Here is an 18091-nt window from a genome sequence, read left to right on the forward strand (position 1 = left end):
GAATGGCAGGAAATTTTAAGACCGAGTTTGTGAAGTGACGGCACGTTTGAATGTTTAAAGTGTGTTTTAAACTAGAGTTATTTTTAAATAAAAAACATTCAAGATTTTTGTTTGAAAGTCTATTGAAATGATACTGAAACAACAACCAAACCTTTTCAGAGGTAAAATCAGGCTGTGCTCCAGCGCCTTCAAATGAGTTACTTAAACTGATACAGAAATGAGAATTTTAAACATCAATGATAGATAATTTTGGATTCTGCCCAGCATCTATGTTTGACCATCAAAGGTCCTCAAATATTAACCTGTATTGTCTGACTGCTTCACATTTTTCTGACCACAAATTTCTAAATGCTATGGAGTCATGTTGCGTGAAAGAACATCTAAATTTCCTCTTAGCTAAATAAATTGTGGGGCCTCTTCTGTAGTAGCCATATGCACACAAACGCTCCTTTAAAAGGACTTTTTGGGGAAGGCAGACACAGTTTCCATGGAGCTGTGAGGCACCAATCAGGGCACAAACTGTGAACTTTAGTGATAATATTTTAGTAGCTTATTGGTGTGTACAGTATACATTAGCTTAGCTATAGAAAGTATGGTTAGCATTATTTTGCTTAAGCATGAATTATAGGTTATTGTGGAAGATAAAATATTAAATGTAGGCTTAATTTCTAATAATGGGAGTTTGGATGAGAATAGTACATAGATAAATACCGGACAAAGTTTTAGCCATTTTGTTCAATCCTCTTTATTGCCCAAGACAATAAATGCCATTTAGTAGATGCTCAATACATATTTGTTGAATAAACGGTTATGATAGACAGGATCAGAACAGTGATCTACATATTCACAAAGTATGTAATAGAACATGACACATAGTGAGTGATTCATGAGTTACCTTCCTGGCTGTAGCTTAGTGCTGGGTTCAGTGGTGCTAAGCATCAGATAAAATAATGCAAAGAAATTATGAGAAAAGACATCAATTCTCCCCCTCCACCATTTTTTCGTTGATCACCTGTTAATTTTCTGATTTTATAGCAACAGAGTTTAGAGATAAAAGATAAGATCTTCCCTTAATGAAGGGCATGCCCTGGGAAAGACAGACAGACAAGCTATTGAATTAGATGAGATAAATGCTACCAGAGGTTTTGTGGTTGTCTGTGCATGTGAACCACTGAGTCGGAGTTTGTTGCGTCTGATTTTATCTCCTGACTCCTAAGGTAAACTGAGCAGGGATGAAACTACTAAGTTCATTTCTCAGGATAACACTCCTTCTTAACTTCCAATTCTGCTCTAAAGCCACATCCTTTGTCGTACTGAATAATTATCCACATCCTCCAAATTTGTCCTGTGTTGAAGAAGCAATAATCAACAGACTATTCCCACTTTATTTTACTTATCAAATAGAAATTTAATAACAATAATACTTTATTATGTATCATTTGCAATCCTGAGAACTATACAGAGAAGTATCACAGTCCTCTGAATTAGAGATTATAATTATTTGTCTACTTTTTAAATCAAAGATTAACTAATTGTCTAAATACTACCTGGTTATACAGATGATGGAGTCAACTCATGCTCTTATTTACCAATCTGATGCATACTTCATTGCGAGTGTATAAAATAATTCACTGCTACGAATGCCTGAAATCTTTGAGTCAGGCTTTATTCTTCTGGTCTGAGGTAAGTTTGATCCCCTTATTTGAGAATTTGTCATAAATACAAAGCAGTGGAATATATAAAGAGATACAACTGTTATAATACATTTTCTTGGGGGAAGTTTTACTTTTCATAATGATGCTATCCAGTTTTTGTTAGGCATAGACCAAAAACATGAACTCAGATCAATGCAGTGGCTTTGATATGCTTGGCTCCTGTGATACTAGAAGCAAGAGCAATGTTAAGTCTCTTTGAGTGTCATTTCACGCTTCATTAGAGAGTTAACCATCATGTTTAAGAGTCTTTACATCAGAAACATTAGGCGTTGCTAATGAAAAGGAAAGCTCATTACTTGTGTTCACTAAAGAAGAGTGCAAATAGTTTGACTTTCTCCTTAAAAGTGTAGAAAGTTGTATTTAAAATATATATGAAAGAACGTATATGTATGTGAAAATAACTACTTATAAAAAGAGAACCATGAATTTGAAAAAGGAGGGGCATATGAGAGGGTTAGGAGTGTAGAAAGAAAGCACAAAATACTATAATTAACATCTTGAAAAACAAAATAAATAATTAAAATAGTGATAGGAAGATGTATATCATGGATTACTCAATTTAAGGTCATTTCAAATCAAGAAAAGATAAACCGTCTTTGTATAGTCACAAAAGTTGAGAAAAATTTAAGTATTTCTCCAGACTAACTCTTGTGGGAATATTATTTTATATATGCATTTATTTTCAGAAAAAATAAGAAACACATTATCTTTAAATTTATTTTTTTGCATTTTCCCACCACAATATTCTGAATGATTTTAGTTGCGTTACAAATCTTCAACCTTATTGTTATTATTTTTGAGTTGTAGAGACAGAGACAAATAAAGAAGATTATAAAATTGTAAAAATAATTTTTATGTAGTTAAGTAGAAGACATTTGGAATTCTATGAGTAAATGATTTTCGATCCCATATAATGTTAATATATTTATACAGGATGGATCATACTGTTTTTGGTGATGAGCCATTGACCTATGAAATATTTGGAGAAATAAAAATGCCCAATCTCTCCCTCTAGCAGCAGATGTTTCTCTGCTAATATTGAGATAAACATTTTTGTTAGAAACATCTGTCAGAGTGATGTGTCTATAATAGAAATGAGCATCAGGGGTATTAGAATGTGCCAATTAGAGAAAAGAACTTGTTAACTGAAAAATGGTATTTGAAAAAAGACAGAGGTAAATTTTCAATTATAAAACTCAGTTAACAATATTTACAGTGAAACATCTTTTGTAGAATATGCTACCTCTTGTTGTGTGTAGGTAAATAATGTCTCAAGGTATTAATGTGAAGTGTAGAATGTGTCTATTTATAAATTCTGGTACTATGACTTGCCAAATAACTTGGCTGATTTTTTGGTTTTGCAGTTCTGATGGAATGTAATGGGCACTAAAAGAGTATTAATAAAGAACTGACAGAAATCTTTAACAAGGTGGAAAAAAAGTTTTAAATTGAGTTATCATTTCCTGAAGAAATACTACAGAACCATACTGTACAAAGTTCCAAATTAGAAAATAAAAACCTCTCAAAAATGGATTTTCATAGATATAGAAGTGGGTGATGGGTAAAATTAAGTAGAAAATAATTTCAATCCCTTTAAGCAACCAATGTGTTCATCGCATGCGTCTTAATGCCAAATTAGCATTAAATGACAATAGTAATATTTTAAAGATGGATTTATGTAAGTGTACCATAAGACTACATTTAAGTTCATCTTATAATGAAAATAGAATCATAAAAATTTGGGCAGGAGGCAACATGAAGTCCTATGCTGTGATAATGTACTGACAACTATTGACTTCTTGGGGAGACTCAGTTTTCTTGAGGGCTATAACTCCTGAGAGCTACTCATGTTTGTAGACCTTCAACATACCTGCACATACAGGTAGCACTAAGTGGACTTAGTGGGTTTTTAGGAGCACACGTGATACTGACAGAGAAAACATTATATGCATTCAAGATATTATCAAACAATTCAAAAAATTCTTCTATAGAATAAATGTAACAAAATGAAAATCCATTTACTTAATGTCTATTATTTGGTAGCAAAACAACATTCTGACACTAATGACTCATTAATTCCATAATAAGATACGGATTTTTAGTCAGTAGAAAGGTAGCTCACTGAGGCGATGACACTCCTCTACACTCACTCACAACATAATTGGGCTTCTTCGAGAGTATTAACTAGGTACATCCATTAATAATTCATTAGAAGTATAATGACAACTGTCTGGACACCAGTTTTATGAGTGTATCACAGCAGTCGCTCAAAGAGATACCCTTGAGTAGCAAGATATGTAAGACAAGTCTAATCTAGTCATGCAGTTTCTGAAAAGGCAGACCATGTCTGCAGTTCTTTCTTCTTTCCTCCGAAATAGTCAAGGGACAAGCTGTAGACAGGCTTACTACAGAGGGCTGGTGAGTTTCTACCATGCTGGCAGGGCTGGCGGCAGTGCTATAGTTGGTAGAATGCCAGATTCCAGACATGGCATGATTAAATTCACTATCCAATCACCATGTTGTAGTGAAGTCACAAAATGGTCTGATCACAGTATGCTTTATATTCCGGGTGGCACAAGAGGTACACATTTGCTGTGGAATTTCTAGTGTGAATTTGTAACCAAAATATATTGTTTGCACAAGGTTTTATTCCCATAACAAGTTATTTTCATTTTATAACTGATTTACATATTTCACCAGTATTGTGGCTAAAACCCATGCAACAAACTGTAATTTTCACTGTTTTGTTAGCATTTTTCTCACTGTGTTTCCTAGACTGTGTTTAGTCTTGTTGTAAACATTTTTGCATAATATGTATAAATTATTCAAATTTAAAGAAATGAAGAAGCAAAACACATTCTTCCAAAAGATACAGGAGTACGGTTTTGCATAGACACTGAGTTTGGAATTATTGCATTCAAAGTTATGATATACTGTTTTTTATATTTTAAAAGCAATGTATGTCATAGTACTTAATGACGGCAGTCTTAGAAAGTTAATAATCAACTGCAATACTATTTTAAGTAATATAGTTTGGTAATTAATATGCCACTTAAAGAAGTTCTTCAGACTTTTATTGCCCATCTAGTTTGTGTCTTTAATTTGATTTAATTAGAAGTATGTGTGTTTTTTCTTATCTGAGTTTGAATCTGTGTATGGGAATCTATGCAGATATGCAACAATAAAGAAGGAATAAAAAGCAAGAAAAAACTAAAAAAAACAAACAAAAACAAAACAGCTCATGACAGCTAAGCATGAACTGAAAAAGGGCAACACCGATTGACATGTTAAACTCAACAGGGAAAGCTGTACACAAAGAATTTCAGGCAACTGAGAGATGCTTAGAAGTGGGGGATATAGTCATTTCCATGGACGAACACATCAGTTGGTAATCCAACACCAAGCAGTCCTGAAAACCTAACATGCAGGTAATATACCGAATGAGTAGTTGCATTTATGCCAGTAGGTATACGTATTTATATATGTATGCATTTAGTACTTAACATATATGTATTTAACAACAATTGATGAAAAAAAGAAGTCATGAATGTGAAAGAGATCAGGGAAGGGTACATAGGAGGAGATGGATATAGAAATTATGTAGTTATATTATAAATCTTAAAAATAAATGAAATAATATAAAAATAAAGACCAAAAGAATATTTTGAAGCATATAGGGCTCATATTTATTTCTCTAACACAAACAATAAATTGTTTAATATGTGCATGTTAACAAATTACAAAAATGGATTCTGTGGCTGTAGACTATAACAGAAACAATAGTTAGTTACATTATTCTAATATTATGACTAAGAAGATACATAGATATATTTTAGGGAGCATATTGAATCATTTTTATTTCTGCATGCCACACTAATTAGAAATAGAACACATTCATTTAAGTATCTGGACACTATGTATATTAAATAAATCTATAAAGTTTTGCTGTGACAACAATATTGCAGCACTTTTGTTATGAATAGTAGTGTATTTGCTATAATCCTCTTTCTAGCTCTTTTCTAATATGAAAAAACCAAAATTTACTTTTCCACTGAGACAGCTTTCTTTCCCCATATCTCTTTGTATATAAAACAGCACTTTCTAGGTGAGATATGTTTACATTATATTCAGGTTCATAGAAGTAAGGAGGTATACGAGTTGCAGGCAAGTAATTGGTGTGTAAAATGAAAGACATTGATAAAGAAGCCTATTTTGTGATACTACACACATGTCTACTCACCCCAGATAGGAAGCTCAGGACAGAACAGAACACAGCTATCACCTTTTTAGATTTTTTTCCAGCAGGATTTGCAAAACTTGAAGTGGAGTTTTTGTATTAAAAGAGGGTAAGAAAAACAAAAAACAAAAACTAAAAATGACTAGCGCAACTGTGTGTTTTCAAATGGAGAACTGAATTGCTACTAGAGGAAGAGCCTGAAGGGTTTCAAAACCAAAATCTGACAGTTGAGAAAACAATGAGGGAAAAGTGGAAGGAGAGGAATAGAGGAATGGGGGGATGAGGGAGAGAATAGAGAGACAAGAGGAAGGAAATAAGATCCAAAAGAAAAAAATTGAGCCAACTGAGGTGGTGACTTACGTAGATTCTAAAAGCACTCAGAATGTGCAAGTGAGGGAGGCAACCAACAGGTGGCTTGGGGAAACTTGGTAATATAGATTGAGTTTTATTTCAGAATACCATGGGTTGTGAAGGAAACGATAAATTAAGTAGCACTGGTCAGATCAAATCACAACTTCAGTTTTAGAGGCGTTCACTTGCTCTGCAGATCTCTTTAACAGAAGTCGATATGTACTGTTCATGTTTTGTAATACAGTTCAGTGTGATTTAAACAGAACTTTGTTTGTTACAGATATGGAGGCTTGAAGTCCAGGACCAAGATGTGGGCATGACCTGGATATCTCTGAAGACTGTAAGGTAAATCTTGTCTTTCCTGCAATTGGTGGTTGTCTGTTGGAGATGTTTGGATGATAATGGCCCCCATTTACTTCTATGTTTGAATGTTTGGTCCCATTTAGTGGAACTGTTTGAGAAGAATTAAGAAGAATGGCCTTGTTAGAGTAGCTGTGACCTTGTTGGAGGAAGTGAATCTTCTTATAGGAAGTATATCACTGGTGGTGGGCTTTGACGTTGTTTAAAGCACATGTCAGTACCCCTACTTCTTTCTGCTGCCTATAGATCAGATGTGAAACTCTCAGATCCTCCTCTAGCAGGCCTGCATGCCTGCTCGCCTATCTGCCTGCCTTCCACCCTGTTCTCTACCCTGATGGTAATGGATTTAACCTTTGAAACTGTCAACAACCACCCAATTAAATGATGTGGTTTATAAAATGCGTAGGTCATGGTGTCACCTCATGGCAATACAACAATAAATAAGACTCCTATAATTCTTGAAGTTCCTTGGTTATGATGCAGCATTGCAGTATCTGCCTCCTCACAGATCCTATATCAATTTCACTTGTCTATTTCCATGGTATTTCTTTTTATCAGTGTTGTTATAAAGCTGAAACAATGTAACTCTTATAAGACCTTTTATGTAGACCAAACATCACTTGAACTATCCTATCAGTTTGGTTTAGGTTTCCCAAGAGACTTGCTCATTGGAAATGAGGAGTTATAATCTACCTACTATTCTCTAAATATTGTCTCATTCATTGTCACGTATTCTTTATTATTTCAGTTATCTAGAATCTACAACTTCAAATTCTCTACCGCAAGTATTCAGTCAGGTCTCAAATATCTCATCTAATAAACTGAATTGAGGCATTAACACTAATCATCTTTACTTGGGGTTAATGCTTGATTGCTATGTGATAGCTTTTGCATTGTTTATTAATATACTGATTCAGTTCATCTTTATAAATAATTTTGTGCTCCAAATTTATTATTCCAGTTTCAGAGAGTCGTTTTAGTAGTTATAATTTGAGAATGAGTCCATAAATAGAACATGGAAAATATATTTCTCAGTCTGAACAGGATTTTTGTATTCCTCAGATGTTATTGTGTAGGTGGGTGTGAGTCTTTTTTTAATTGTCTACATTGTTATCACTTCTATTTGTATGTTGTCTGTAGTCTAGTATGAATTAAACACTAAATTATGAGGGAGCTGCTTAAGAATATAAAGCCCTTTCTCCAAAATTAAATTAGTTGACTTTTTCCTTTCCAAATTGTGATGAATTGTGTGTGCAATACATATTTACCTGAAGATATTCTTGAGTTTAAAGAAGTTTTTTTGCATCAATTTTTATATCAGGCTTTTTTGTTATAGCAATAAACAAGTTCTAGTATAAGTTGTTTTAGATGACTACTAGCGTTTTTTACATTATTGATTTTTCTTTAAAAGGTATTTTAAAATTTTCAAGATTTTTTTCAACTAGAGAAATTTTGAATATCATGTCCTGACACTTATAGTTCAAAATATTTTTTTCTAGTTACATATAGATTATTGAGTTTGGTAGAAACTCAGCACTCTGCAGGATGCAAACTCAAAGGTGATTTATTTTCTCCAATCAATGCCCCCAACTGTACAATTTCAAACATACTGTTCTTGGGAGGTAGCAGAACTTTTAGTGATATCATTGACATATTTTATACTACCTTTTACGTAGAATTGTAAGAAATCATGTTTCAGTTTATAATTACACAATGAAAACATTGTCTCATCACAATGAAAACTTGGTTTGTGTCCTTGAGACTTAAAGTCGGGATGAGAGATCTGTCCCTAGCCTTTAACAGCTGAGCTATCTCTCTAGGCCAAAGAAAAATGTATAGCTAAATAAAATGAATAAAATATTATTTGTCACTATACTATACATGTTCCATGTTTTCAAATTTTTAAACATATTAGTTCAATGAAAATTACACTAGTTATGGATTTCCGTTGCTTAGAAAAACTAAATTTTAGTAGTTTCAGCACATACTGGTCTGGGACTTCTATCACAGCTTCTCTTATAAGGGAAAACATTTAATTGGTGTAGCTTACAGTTCAGAGGTTTATTCCATTATCATCAAAGCAGGATATGATGGTGTCCAGGCAGGCATGATGCTGGAGAAGTCACTGAGAGTCCCGCACCTTTCCCAAAAGCAACAGTAATTGCTCTGTGGCACTGGGCGTGTCCCTTTGAGTAGGAGAACTCAAAGCCCAGAGTGAAATACTTGTAACAAGTTACGTCTACACTAAGCAGGTCACAGCCCCTACTAGTACCACTCTGTATGAGCTTATTGGGATCAGTTACATTTAGACTATCACATCAATCCGCAAAATCAAAAAAGTCAGAAGAGATCTTAAGATCTAGTGGCCCCAGAAGACAGAAGAAAAGAATGGAAACCCTTTGTCAGCCAATAATTGGGTGTCCACTGAAGCCTTATTCTCATTCTTTGACGATATGGCTTCTTATTAACACCTGGGTGGAAGAATGTTGCCAAAGGAAAACTCCCGAGTCTTTGGTCAATGGACTATAAATCAGCATATCACAAACATGTTCGCTCAACTGATTTACTGTGGTATTTGTCATGGTACCTAAGCTATGAACCCAATGTAAGCATCCATCTATAGAGGAGTAGATAGAGAAATGTGTTTGTATACATTGGAATGGTTATATACTATAAAAAACAAAGTTATGGTTTTTACAGGAAAATGGATACAACTGAATATAATCTTAAAAAGGGATTATTAGTCTCAGAAAGACAAGTATTACATTTTTAATGAATCATAAATTTTATTTCAAAATGTAAACGTCACTAAACATGCATACATGTTAAAACAATAAAATTTACAATTTCATTATTTTTTTCTTTTACATAGGACATTACGATATAGAATCTATGCTTTACAAAATACAATACAAAGCTTTATCCCAGCAAGCTAAGGCCAGATTGGGGAATATATAACTGTGATACTTCACTGTAGTGATCCAGGAAAGGAGGCTTGTTTGGTTTCTGTTGATGGTTCCCACCACCACCACCACCACAGGGTTAGTGAGCTTGCCTTGGAACTTTCTAGTCCAGCTCAGCTTCCCTACTCCCATCCCCCAATCTCACATAGCTTGAAAACTTCACTACTTCTATTCAGAAACAAACAGGATGGTAAAGAAGACACCTCTCCCAGATCCCTGGGATTGGGCAGGAACAGTAGGTCAAGCATGAGGTCAGGGTTTCTCCCTGCTGGGCTGTTGCCCATTCTCATTAACAAGTTCAGCCTGTGAGCTGATCACCTGTGGGCCAGGCTGCCCTAGTCAGAACTGAGAGCCTAGACTTCGGAGTATCCCTTCTCCAGGAGCAGACAGGGTCACTTCTCAGATGCTGCCTGATCATCTCTTTAGTTTCAGACCTGATAAGAAGGACTACCCTGGTGTGTGAGTGGAAAGATGTCTCTGTTCTCCCTTGCATGCTGGAGAGGCCCGGGGTGCCAAGTGCATTATGGGGTCAGAGCTCCTGTCCTCCTTGGTGACTGGAAATTTCTGTTGGGGTTTTCTTAGCTAGGCCTAGGTGATCTCTTCCCATGCAAAGCTGTCAGTGGAACTTCCGTGGGATCCTTTGCCAAAATGCCAGGGCAAAATCCGAGGGTCCAAGGCCATTTCCATCAAGTCCCATATTTGCTTTTCTATAAAAAAAATTTTTAAAGACTACCCTAGCTCCCAACATGCTTCCAAAGGCCATGTTCCATCTCTCCTAAATCACTACACTATTGCATTTTTTAAACTGTTGTGAATCCTAACTATTATATAGACATATAAAATCATAATCACAGGTGTTTCTATGACTTGAAAGTAGAAACCCTACAATGGGAGAATAAAGGAAACCGCTAGGAAGAGGAGAGGGAGAATGTTGTATATAGTAAGGCTGCTTGTTTGTTTTCCCGGCTGTACAGACTCCCGAAATAATCACACAGAAACTATATTATTTAAATCACTGCTTGGCTTATTAGCTCTAGCTTCTTATTTACTAACTCCTACATCTTAATTTAACCCATCTCCATTAATCTGTGCATCACCACAAGGCCGCAGCTTACCAGAAAAGTTTTAGCACATCTGTCTCCAGTGGCAGCTTCATGGCTTCTTCCTGACTCTGCCCTATTTCTCCCAGCATTTAGCCTAGCTTTCCCGCCTAAGTTCTACCTTGGTATAGACCAAGCCAGTTTCTTTATTCCTTAACCAATAAAAGCAACACATAGACAGAAGGACCTCCCACACCAGGAGAAAAAGAAGGTGTCTGTTGTGGGGGAGATAATAAATTCAAAGTGCCTTGCATACTTATATGAAAATTATCAGTAGGAGGTCCAGTACCATAAACAAGGAATGTATGCCAATTAAAATATCTAAACAGACACAACCTCATCTTGGATTATCCTTAGCTTGGATAAGATCCAAATAACACAGACTTTCTCAAAATTTCTAAGACCTACCTCAGAAAATTGCTGTTTATCAACACTGTTTTCCTTGTAAGGTGGATTCAAGGCAGAGTTTCTCACAGACACACAGCTGACCCAAGTATTGTGCTCATTAAAGCCTCTGGAAAAGTCTAGAAAGTTCCTTTTCTTTCCCTATTGCTCAGTGACACGTTTTAGTTCTTAACATAGTGAGTTTCTGGAGAAGTCAACCATGTGCCTGGCTACAGCCTTGGCTGATCCCAGAAGTCACTTAGCAAAAGATTAGAGAGAAATTCAAATGGAAATGGACAGCTGCAAAATGCTCAGATATGTACTGCAGGTTAAGAAGTAGGAAATTAGATCCTCTAATTACCAGAACATTCTGGTTTTACTAAAGAGAATTAGCGTCATTTATTTACCAGACCTACAGCATGCTGCCGTTAACATTTGACATTGAAATATTTGATTCATTTTTGAAATCTTCCTTGTATATTATAGGAGCTCTATTTTTATAGGTAGTCACTTAGTTTTTCCAAGATATTTTATAGAATGAATCATCTTTTATCTATTAATTTCAGATCTAGAAAATATATTATGTACTTATTAAGATCTATTGCTTGATCTTTTCATTACTCCAATGACTTGTTGGTATATTAATACACTGTCTTGTTTAACTTATGGAAATCTAACAGCATAGTTAATAATGGGCTTGTAGTCTTACTCACTGAAGCATTCTCTGACATAAAGAATTTTCCTACTAGTCATGGCAATATTTTAATATGATCTTCAGAACAATCTGTTTAGCTCAAGCTATATTTTGCTATTGAATTCTAATTAAATACATATTATTACAATCTTCTTCTATGAGCACACTATTGTTATTAATGCTTAATGTAAACATTTAATGGTTAGTGGACAAAGGCATTTCTGCTTATCTTTATTTCTAGGTAAAATATTTGTGTCCTCATTTAAATGGTATTTTTCTTAAACTATATCATCTTTCAAGGGTTGGAAAAGTACGTTGTTTTTGCTGCATTCTTTGACAATTTCATGTTCGTGGAAATGTACTTATCTCTCTCACACCCCCTCTCTCATGCTCTTCCTTCCATTAGAGACATCCCTCCTCCTTATTGATCCTCTTCCACTTTCATATCTTTTGGTTTTGTGAGTGAGTTTAACCAGGGACATCTATTAATCATTTGAACTATCCATTGGAACCAAGTGGACTCACCTGTGGGTATACAACAGAAGATAATTTTTCTTCTACTCCCAAAATCTCTTGGTAGTCAGTAGCTCGTTAGGGAGAAGCAGAAGTCAATAAGACCTGCCCCATGCATGCCGTTTTAAAAAACTTAATTTAATGTGTCTGATTGTTTTTGCTTATATGTATGTCTGTGCACTGCTTGTGTGCAGTGTCCATAGAGGACAGAAAAGGGTATACCCTGAAACTGGACTGGAGTTGGAGATGTTTGTGAAACACTATGTGGGTGTTGGCAAACCAGCCTGCATCCTCTGGAAGAATAGGCAGTGCCCTTAACATAGGACTCATCTCTCTAGCCCCAGTGATATGCTTGTGGAAGTCTGAATACGTGCCCCAATAACTGTCATACCTGAAAAATGAGGACTTCACCTTCCTCCCTATCTTCTGGTTCTTACAGTCTTTCAACTCTTTCTTCTGCAGTTTTCTCTGAGCCTTGAAGGAGGTGGGTAAAAATGTCTTGTTTGGTGCTGAGCACTCAGGTAGGATTCACTTTCAACACCTAGAGCAGCTGTTAGACTTTTGTGGCCATCAACTGTAAGAGTTTTCTCTGAGAACAACACTTGTCTTGTGCTATAAACATAAATATTAAGAAAGATATTTGGTTCCATGTGAATTCAGTGAAACAATAGTAGTAAATTATCCATTAAAATCTAGGACCTCACAAGGCATATTTTCAGTATCAAGCTTGGATTCCATCCTGTGATGAGTGCCTCCAAATAAACCAGAGAGTGCTGGCTACCCTCATAAAAATGCCATGGCACTATCGTACAAGTGGGCACACATTAGCTGGGTGATTCTTATCGTGTTGTTTAGGGTCACAGCTAAACAAGACTGTATGTGGTGTTTCTCTGTCAATAGTCTAAATACCGTCTTGTGGTACTTTGAAGGCTAGCCAACAGAGATGAAATTCCCAAGTTTCAGCTTGGTTTCTCTCACCATGCATCCAAGGAAGATGGTATCTTCAGTAATGGTGACTTCCTGTTTTTTGCCTTTCTGTGTCTTTGTCATTAGTAAGTGGAAAGACTACTGATATTTATTATGCCTTAATTTTTTTTTTATCTTGCTGCTTTTCTGAGTTTGAGTTTTATTGTAAAGTGTTTAGGGTCTCTCATGGAGACAATCACATAATCTACAAACAAAGATAATTTCACTTCTTTTCTTTAGAGATGCTGAACCATCCCTGAAACTAACCTAATCATGGTAAATGATCTTTCTGATGCTGGCGTGTAATTGGTTGGGAATAAATTTATTGAGAATTTTTCTTTTATTTTAGTCAGTGATACTGGTCTGTTATTTTTTCTATCTTTGGGATTTATCAGATTTTTGTATTACATTAAAACCGATTTTATGAAAAGAGCTTGGAAGTGTGACTATGTATTTATTATGAAATAACATAAGAAGTATTGCTTGTAGATCTTCTTTAAAGATATGGTTGAATTCTGCTGTAAATTCTTGTCCTGAGCATTTTTAGGTTATATATAATATCTTAGTCTTCTTGCTGCTTATACAATGTTTGTATTATTGATTTAATATTAGTGTAACTTGGGTAGTTCAGATTCATCTAGTCATTTATTTTAAATTTCCAACTTAGTGAATTATAGGTTTTAAATTAATGTCTGTTGATTTTCTAAATTGATAGCTATTGTGATAATTCATTGTTTATATATAATTATATGAATTTGTATTTTCTTTAATTTTTAATAACTTGTAATTAATTCACAAGTAAAACACCACATGTTAAGCTACACAGCCCAGTAGTACACTGTGTCCATCCCAGTAAACTTCTGTAATAATAGTAAAGTCAGTGTGAAGTGATGGGAGAGCATTATATCAATTTTCATTTATCTACTGCAAAAATCCCATAACTCTGGCTTATTTGAAAATAAAATTATAGTTAGTTTTACATCCTCTTTTATGCCCCATATGTCCTTTGCTTTCATTTCATCCTTCCTCGTTAAATATTATTCTTACTTAATGTACATTGTTGGCCTCCATTCTATATTTTATAATAAATCCACAGTTACACAGCTTTATCCATATAAATAGGTATGTACTATAAGATATGTTCAAGATTTAAAGGAGAATGTGCTAAAATTTTTTCACCCATTAATTTGGATCACATTGCTTAATATAATACATTCTAAGTAAATCCATTTCCCCTGCAAATTTCTTGATTTGTTTTCTTTACTGTGGGATAATATTACCTGTGTGACTTCAGGTTAATTCAGTTAAGAATTTGCCAGTCTTATATAATCATTTCAAAGAACCAACTCATTTATATTTTTATTGTATTAATATATATATTATTATTCATTTTTCTTGAAGCCCAACATGAATATTTAAATCAGAAATATATTATATTTAATATATGCTCCTCCTTAAGTAAGGAAATTATAATTGGTAATTTGTTTCTACAATAATCCATTTGACCCTTTTCCTTATATTTTACATTGAATTAGCTCATTGTGATAGTCATAAATGATATTGGGCAGTACTTAAAAGATTTTAGTAACTGTCACGGTGGTTTAGAAAAGATTACTGTTTATTTTTTGAATTATAGTTTACATAATGGCTAAATGAGTCATCAAATCTGTGGTCTAGAAGAAATTAAATTGATTAGAGATAATTGGTTGCTATTTTGTAGGTTTCCACTTGCATGAGAGGGCGGGGCATTTTTCTCCTGAGGAAACTGGATGCTCAGAGTTTTATTGCAACTGGAAATCATACCACAAAAAAATCTATTAATTATGTAAAGATTATCAAAATCATTTTGATACCAAACCATAAAGATCTTGTAGATTTAAATTTATCACCTTTAATTTTCCACATTTAAAAGTTTGTATTTTTTTGTATATTTGTATATATTTATCCTAGTTCCTTTGTTCATAACTAGATTGGCATACAGTTTGACTCTATTGTTATTTAGGATAAGAACCTTAGCATATAATTATCCTTTTTAATTGATTTTTTAAAATTTTTGAGTATGTTATATGAATGTTATAAATATTAAGGTGAGAGTTTGAAAATATTTTCTACTTTCTACATTATTTTTTCCAGTTGCTAGCTATTTAACTCTCTGTAAGATGTGGTTTTAGTCTGATATTATCCCACCAGTAAGATGTTGCTTTTGTTTCTGGTAATATAGGATCCTTTCAAAACCACCATTACCTTTAGCAGAGTTTTGAAATTTTTCTTTATATTTTGTTCTAGTGGTTTCATTCTTTGCTCTTATACTGAGATTTTTGATCCATTTTGAGTTGATCTTTAACTCTTTGATGCCCAGTGAAAACATGGTCATCTACAACCATCTCTGACACCAAAGTCCATGAGATCAGATTCTATCTTTTGTCATCTATGAACACAAAGAACACAAATGGCCCACATGCAGGCAAAAAATTGCCACATCAAATGAAATAATAAATGTTTTAAAAAGAAAAGAAACATCAACCAGTATATTATTTCATGGTCAATTTACAATAAAAGGACAAAGAAAAATAATGGAAGCCTTTTGGGCAAAAGAAAGAAAATCTAATTAATGAAATATTTGGCAGTTTGGGATTCAGAGAGTGTGGGATAGTACACATTTGCAAGAGTCATGTAGTACATTTAGGAAATTTTCTAGATGTTATTTCTTGACTGAAAGTTGCTTACCAAAGACTGTCATTTATTCATGACCCACTATATCTTCACCTTTTGTAGACTTAATTGCAATATCCTAAACATTAGTACAACAATAATTAGTTTTATCTAGAAATTAATTCACAGTTAGCAATAATTAGTTTTATGTAAAAATTAAGTTACACTAAATAATAATTTGTTTATGTATAGATTATTCCCACTGTATGCATATATTTTGATATCACAATATTGCATTGCACAAGTTATCCATAAAAGACATCATTATTTGGGAATAGACAAAAGTTACCCAGGTTGACGTTTCTGTTGGTTTAACTTGATAGGGTAAATCAGCCCTTAGAGCATGCTGATAAATGAAAGACTGGGAATGATAATAAGAACAGATTAGCGACAAATGACAGCAATGCCAAATGATGCAGGTGTGGTAAAAATCATGTTAAAATGAAAATGAAACCCAAGGATTTGAGATAGGTATCAGGTTAGAATTTCGAATTTTATAACAATGCATCTTTTGTGTAATAGAATATAATGTTTCGAACACTTCAGACACTTATCTATCTTTGTATTGTAGCCTGAAGGAAGTAGTTTTGATGAGTGTTTATGTAATTCCTCCTCGTGGACTTCTGGTAATATATTTTCCCTTTAACATGACAGATTCAAATGAAAATACAAAAGATGTCTATTATTTGATTTTACTTTAGAGTCATGGTACACCAGCAGATGGAAATCTATAAAACATTATTTATATCAAACACTTGTGTGCTCCTATTCTGTGCACTACTTTGTTATAAATGACATCATGCATAACTTGCAGTGGCTGTAAAGCATTTTGAATGACATTTTAAAAGTATGCAAAATGTAAGTGATACTATTAGGCAGATTTAATCTTGTGGCAGTTTAATATTTTCTAGTAGATGTAAGCTACTGATCTAATCATTCACTCTTTGGTCCAAAGCAATTTAGATTGAGATAACAAATCAGCTGTCATTTGTGTCAAAGAATTAAGAACTATCCTTGAATATTTATATCCTTATCAATAATTTTACATGCCATCAATGTGACATAGTACTGTGTTAGTTTTCACAGCTGCAGCTCAAACTTTTATCCTGTAACAATGTGACATCATGTAGAGATGTTATAACTATTAAGGAAAAACATAAAAATGTGATAAATAAACATCTAAAAATTTATTTTCATAGAAATTGAATAGCTGATTCAAGGTTGTAGGTGAAGAGAAAGAAGTGAATGTTTTGTATAAAATCAGTTTTATTTCTTTTGGGCTTGCCTGATTATCCTCTATAATTTGTAGTTAGTATGGCTCTATTATTGATTAAATGGACCTGGCTTGGACCATTAACTGAAATGTCACAGTAGCTGTCAGTTTCTGATGAAAAGCTTTAAAATGAAAGACTAAAAAAAGATTGTCTAGGGAAAAGAGAGCCTAGACAGTAATATATATATGGTAGGTAGCTTGTTCAAATCCAAATTGTTAATTCAATGCCAAACTTTAGGAGGCTTTTACATGTTGAAACTTGACAAGTACAAATTATGTTTTCTTAAATTATGAAAACAGCTGTTACATAGACTTTTTGAAGTTATACCAATATTATTTTCTACCTGTGTCATGAGTACACTAACCCAGAATCATATACCAATATGATAATGTTGTTGTCTTTCCATAATGTCAGAATTCATTGGACAAGCATAAATTGACAAATTATGCCAAATTCAAAGACAGCAATTTCCTAGTCAGTTCTACATTCTTTGATAATCCATCCCAGAACAAAAATTGTTTAATTCCAATCTTAATTACTAACACTAACTCTCAGATTACAAGGCTTATATCATAAAGTAAATATATTTATATAAAGATGGATATAGGAGGAAAGGAGTCTCAGCTGCAGTCCAACCTTGACATAAAGAATTTAGCCTTGTTTCATTATATCTTATTCTTTATTGTTTGGCTGTTGTCTCTTGGAGGCCTGCTCTTCTCTGAAAAGAAAGTGGAAGGAGAGTAGATCTAGGTGAGAGGGTAGGTGTGTGAGGGAGCTAGGAGGCGTTGTGGGAGGGGAAAATTTGGTTGGTTGGGATGTATT

The sequence above is a fragment of the Microtus pennsylvanicus genome, chromosome 20 (assembly GCF_037038515.1).
Source record: "Microtus pennsylvanicus isolate mMicPen1 chromosome 20, mMicPen1.hap1, whole genome shotgun sequence".
Lineage (NCBI taxonomy): Eukaryota > Metazoa > Chordata > Mammalia > Rodentia > Cricetidae > Microtus > Microtus pennsylvanicus.